Below are 6,378 nucleotides of genomic sequence, written 5' to 3'. Positions count from 1 at the left end.
AGAACTGCCCTCGATGTGTTTATGTAACAGCCTAAATATAAAGGTCAGAGCTTCAGCCACTTAGACACAAGAGCATCAGGCCTGTGTGGGTCCTCCTTAAATGTGTCGCTCTATGGGTCCTCCTTAAATGTGTCGCTCTATGGGTCCTCCTTAAATGTGTCACTCTATGGGTCCTCCTTAAATGTGTCACTCTATGGGTCCTCTCTAAATGTGTCGCTCTATGGGTCCTCTTTAAATGTGTCACTCTATGGGTCCTCTTTAGGGTCCTCTTTAAATGTGTGTCGCTCTATGGGTCCTCTTTAAATGTGTCACTCTATGGGTCCTCTTTAAATGTGTCACTCTATGGGTCCTCTTTAAATGTGTCACTCTATGGGTCCTCCTTAAATGTGTCACTCTATGGGTCCTCCTTAAATGTGTCACTCTATGGGTCCTCTTTAAATGTGTGTCGCTCTATGGGTCCTCTCTAAATGTGTCACTCTATGGGTCCTCTTTAAATGTGTCACTCTATGGGTCCTCTTTAGGGTCCTCTTTAAATGTGTGTCACTCTATGGGTCCTCTCTAAATGTGTCGCTCTATGGGTCCTCTTTAAATGTGTGTCGCTCTATGGGTCCTCTTTAAATGTGTCGCTCTATGGGTCCTCTTTAAATGTGTCACTCTATGGTTCCTCTTTAAATGTGTCACTCTATGGGTCCTCTTTAAATGTGTCACTCTATGGGTCCTCCTTAAATGTGTCACTCTATGGGTCCTCTTTGAATGTGTCACTCTATGGGTCCTCTTTAGAGTCCTCTTTAAATGTGTGTCGCTCTATGGGTCCTCTTTAAATGTGTGTCGCTCTATGGGTCCTCTTTAAATGTGTCGCTCTATGGGTCCTCTTTAAATGTGTCACTCTATGGTTCCTCTTTAAATGTGTCACTCTATGGGTCCTCTTTAAATGTGTCACTCTATGGGTCCTCCTTAAATGTGTCACTCTATGGGTCCTCTTTGAATGTGTCACTCTATGGGTCCTCTTTAGAGTCCTCTTTAAATGTGTGTCGCTCTATGGGTCCTCTTTAAATGTGTCGCTCTATGGGTCCTCTTTAAATGTCTGCACTCTGCGTCCTCTGTATTTGAGGGAGTTACTTCAGCCCTATACTCCACCCAGAGCCTTTTCTATGAAACAGCGCCCTCTGCCTGTCAGATCCTCTCAGCCTTTAACACTTTTTAACATTACACTGCAGACCCACCTCTTCTCCCTGGTATTTAACATTACCCAGGATATACAGGTGTTTTATTGTTATTTCCTTATGTAATGTGTTACTTTTACGCTGATGTTGTGTTAAATGTGTTATAAAAGTGAGTTGTGTTTGCATCTTGTTGAGCTCTGGGTTTAGATAAAGTGCAAACAGGCTCCTGCTGACGCTCACACAAACACACTGAACCCTCACACTCACGGCTCGTAAAGAGACACATGTCCACGACGGGGGTGGAGCCTCAGAGACAAAACAACACGTCACAGGAGAAAATAACACGATGAGACTCTAAACTAATATATTTAACCCGTGTTTATATTTATTTTTATGTTAATGCAAAATGAACAGAGTGACCAGTCGTTTACAGAGAAGAGATAACAGGGTTTACAAGTGTGTGTGTGTGTGTGTGTGGGGGGGGGGGGGGGGGGGGTGAGAGACATATGTGTGAGACGTGTGTGTGTGAGACAAGTGTGTGAGACATGTGTGAGACCTGTATGTGTGAGACATATGTGTGTGTGTGTGTGTGATATTTCCCTGGGTTTGGAGGGAGTAATGTGGGAGAATATTAATACTAGTAATTCATAAATGAGAAAATATAATATTGAGACCGTAAATGGTGGAAAAATAAATAAAAATAAATAAATAAATAAATAATAATAATAGTAATAATAATAATAATAATAATAATATTAAAACTGCAAGCAGTGATAAAGGCCCTCGCCACCCCTTGCGACCGCGGGGTACACGCCACCGCGGAGATCCTGCCTTTCGTTCCCCATTACATCGCCCCTCCCCCCAAAATCGGCGACTGAGTAATACTACTCCATTCATTCCAATGACACCATTTATCACATTGTCACGCCTGAACGGTTGGAAATAGAAGTATGTCTTCATTGGCTTTTTTGTTCATTATGATGAGAGGAATATGTGTACCAAATTTCAATGGTCTATGACAAAGTAAATATTTTTCATCCTTGTTGACCAAAACCTATGTATTTCAATGAGAAATGTCAGACGTTGCCATGGCAACACCTTTAAAAATAGAGGTATGGTGTCTTTGACTTTTTTGTTCAGTATCGGAATAGGGATGTCCATGGCAAATTTCAAATGTTTGTGACAAAGTAATTTTTTTACGTGCCATTTAAAAATTTCAAGGGGGCGCTGTGGAGCAATGTAATAATGGATATGTGTAAATTGCATATCTATGCACTCAGATGAAGATTTTGAACAAAATGTGTATTAATACCGGAAAATAGGAAACTGCATGTTTGAGCTACGGGACATTTAAAACTTCAAAAAATGCCTTTTTTCTTTGCATGCTGGCCACACCCACATTTTATAATTTAGAAAATTCCAAAAGAGTTCCCTATAATCCCACATGGGTCTAGTAAATTGTGACCATTTTGCAAGTTTCTTGAATGAAAATCCACGGCATAAAAAATCCAAATGTGAGAGGTAAAATTTTGAAAAAATGCGGTTCCGCCCACAATGTCTGACTTCCTGTAGGGTTTAGGGTGGAGTCATAATATAATTTTTTTCTTGTCTTGACATGTTCTATGTTTGTACCAAATTTCATTTGTCTACGATGAAAAAGGTCTCTCATTGCTGTAATGTATTTGAACTTTTGAGGTGGCGCTATTGAGTCATTTTGAAACATCATTTTTTTTCCACATGAAAATACAACTTGTTTTGCCAATCTTGAATTTTAGGCCATAGTTTGGTGAGTGTAGAGCATCTATTTAGTCTAAAACAAAGTCCAATACTCTGAACCCCATTCATTTCAATGACACGTTTATTATGTTACCACGGTAACATAGTTGAAAATAGAGGTATGTTCTCTAGTAATAATAATAATAATAATAATAATATTTTTTTATGACTTAGATGTTGTGATCAGTGATGCCCAGTTGTTGTTGTTTTTTTTTTTTTTTTTGTTCTGTACAGTCTCAAAGAAGCCGTGCGGTTGAAGACGGTGAGTTGGACGTCAGGACATGAGCAGCTGAACAAACACGTGTAAGTGGATCTACTTATGAATAGATTTTATGACATTTGATTTGGCTGTATCTACAAAACCATATCAGAGACGGACCAAAGAGCAGCACATCTCTGCAAACGAGACGCACACTGATAATGGACACACACACACACACACACACTTATAGCACATGCACATTTACACACTCCCGCTTCATACACACCACATACATGAGTTTATATTGTACACACACATTTCTATTTACATGTGTTTTCTTCCAGTTTATAGGTTTTTACTGAGGCCAGGTCAAATTTTGTATATTTAAATAAACACTCAGGAAATTAACTGCGTTTTCCAGATTCTTATCATAAATTCCTTGAGTGATTCGTAACAGGAGGAGGAGCTGATTTCCAAAGAAACACTCACACAGACCTGAATGAAACGAGAGATAAAGAAAACAGCCCGGACGTTTTGCAAGTGCAGAGCGTGTCCTAATATCCAACTGAAAGTAATAGTCTAATATTAGCCTCATTAGTCATTGTTAAAGGGGGTCTGTGTATGTGTGGCCTGCGCTGGTTTAAAAATGAAACTACAATCACATTCACAACTGAGCCGGAGCTGCCAGAGCCTTTGTCTCTGCTCTGGACGACACAAACGAGTCTCATTACAAACATACAGTTTATGGACGGGCCCCAGAACCAACAGGATTCACTGTCTGAGCTGCAGAGGCTGCACTAGCACTGAGTCATGATGCTGGGGTAGAGAGGATTCAGAGGAGTCTTTATTTATTTATTTATTTATTTATGTATTTATTTATTTATTCATTCATTTTCTTTAATTATTTGAGTTAATTATTTTGTTTAGGTCTTTCTTTTTTAGGTTTTTGTTTTATTATTTTATGAATTATTATTATTATTATTATTATTATTATTATTATTATTATTATTATTATTATCAATTCATGTATTTATTTTATTCTTTTTTTAGGTATTTCTTTTTTAGATTTATTTATTATTATTATTATTTTATTTTTTTAATCAGTTTTTTAATTAATATATTTATTTTAATATTTTATTTAGATCTTTCTTTTTTTTTTTTTTTTTTTTTTATTTAAGTTTATTCCCAACTGGTTTTAGTCACAGGAACTGGCAACTCAAATGAGAGTCACATGAGGCTCGTTCTTCTCTCTGATTGGATAATTGTCTAAAACTAAACATCACATGACGACAACAACAACAACAACAACAGCGAGACCATAAAGTGTTTTTTAATTAAGAATACACCTGTTCTGTTGTTATAAAGCTTCATTTGATTTGTAGTTTATCCACAGTTACGTCAAGTTTATGTCATTTTAAATAAAACTTGCACATACTTGTTCTTTAAGTAAAAAAAATGTGAACAATGTTTGAGTAATATTGGATTAATTTGGTTTATTTTCTTGCTAATAGTGTCTGTGCAGAGTCGAATCTTTTTAACGGCTCCTTAAAGTGAACGGTTGGAATGTTTGTGCATGTTTCTCCTGATAAACCCACGAATCAGAACAGACGACACGAGTGAGAGGTTTGTGCACAAAGAAACGTTTTACTCTCATCATTACAGACTAAAATAGAGTCTCCTGAAGCTGACCTGAGTCCTGAAGCCTCCTGAAGATGACCCGAGTCCTGAAGCCGAGCCGAGTCCTGCAGCTACCCCGAGCCCTAAAGCCTCCTGAATTTGATCTTAGTCCTGAAGCTGCCCCAAGTCCTGAAGTCGCCCTGAGTCCTGAAGCCTCCTGAAGATGACCCGAGTCCTGAAGCCAACCCGAGTCCTGAAGCCTCCTAAAGATGACCTCCCAAGTGCTGCAGCTAAGCCGAGTCCTGAAGCTGACCTGAGTCCTGAAGCCTCCCAAGTCCTGAAGCCGACCTGACTCCTGAAGCCTCCTGAAGACCCGAGTCCTGAAGCCGCCCCGAGTCCTGCAGCTGCCCCGAGTCCTAAAGTCGCCCCAAGTCCTGAAGATGACCCGAGTCCTGAAGCTCTCTGAGTCGTGAAGCCTTCCAAGTCCTGAAGCCTTCCAAGTCCTGCAGCTGAGCCGAGTCCTGAAGCTGACCTGAGTCATGAAGCCGCTCCGAGTCCCGAAGCTGCCCAGAGTCCTGAAGCCTATGGAGTTCTGAAGCCGCCCCGAGTCCTGAAGCCGCCCCAAGTCCTAAAGTTCTCCAGGTCCTGAAGCCTTCTGAGTCCTGAAGCCTCCTGAAGATGACCCAAGTCCTGAAGCTCTCCAGGTCCCGAAGCCTCTCGAGTCCTGAACCCTCCCCTGAAGCCTCCTGAGTCCTGCAACTGACCCAAGTCCCGAAGCCTCCTAAAACCTCCCCGAGTCCTGAAGCCTCCCCTGAAGCCTCTCTCCTCCTGAAGCCCCTCTCGTCCGGAAGCCTCTCTCCTCCTGAAGCCCCTCTCCTCCTGAAGCCTCTCTCCTCCTGAAGCCTCTCTCCTCCTGAAGCCTCTCTCGTCCTGAAGCCTCCTGAAGCCTCTCCTCCTGAAGCCTCTCTCCTCCTGAAGCCTCCCCTCCTGAAGCCTCTCTCCTCCTGAAGCCTCTCCTCCTGAAGCCTCTCTCCTCCTGAAGCCTCTCCTCCTGAAGCCTCTCTCCTCCTGAAGCCTCTCCTCCTGAAGCCTCTCCTCCTGAAGCCTCTCTCCTCCTGAAGCCTCTCCTCCTGAAGCCTCTCTCCTCCTGAAGCCTCTCTCCTCCTGAAGCCTCTCCTCCTGAAGCCTCTCCTCCTGAAGCCTCTCTCCTCCTGAAGCCTCTCCTCCTGAAGCCTCTCTCCTCCTGAAGCCTCTCCTCCTGAAGCCTCCTGAAGCCTCTCCTCCTGAAGCCTCTCTCCTCCTGAAGCCTCCCCTCCTGAAGCCTCTCTCCTCCTGAAGCCTCTCCTCCTGAAGCCTCTCCTCCTGAAGCCTCTCTCCTCCTGAAGCCTCTCCTCCTGAAGCCTCTCCTCCTGAAGCCTCTCTCCTCCTGAAGCCTCTCCTCCTGAAGCCTCTCTCCTCCTGAAGCCTCTCTCCTCCTGAAGCCTCTCTCCTCCTGAAGCCTCTCCTCCTGAAGCCTCTCTCCTCCTGAAGCCTCTCCTCCTGAAGCCTCTCTCCTCCTGAAGCCTCTCCTCCTGAAGCCTCTCTCCTCCTGAAGCCTCTCTCCTCCTGAAGCCTCTCTCC

This window comes from Periophthalmus magnuspinnatus, chromosome 15 (genome assembly GCF_009829125.3).
Source record: "Periophthalmus magnuspinnatus isolate fPerMag1 chromosome 15, fPerMag1.2.pri, whole genome shotgun sequence".
NCBI lineage: Eukaryota > Metazoa > Chordata > Actinopteri > Gobiiformes > Gobiidae > Periophthalmus > Periophthalmus magnuspinnatus.
This window is presented reverse-complemented; position numbering follows the sequence as displayed.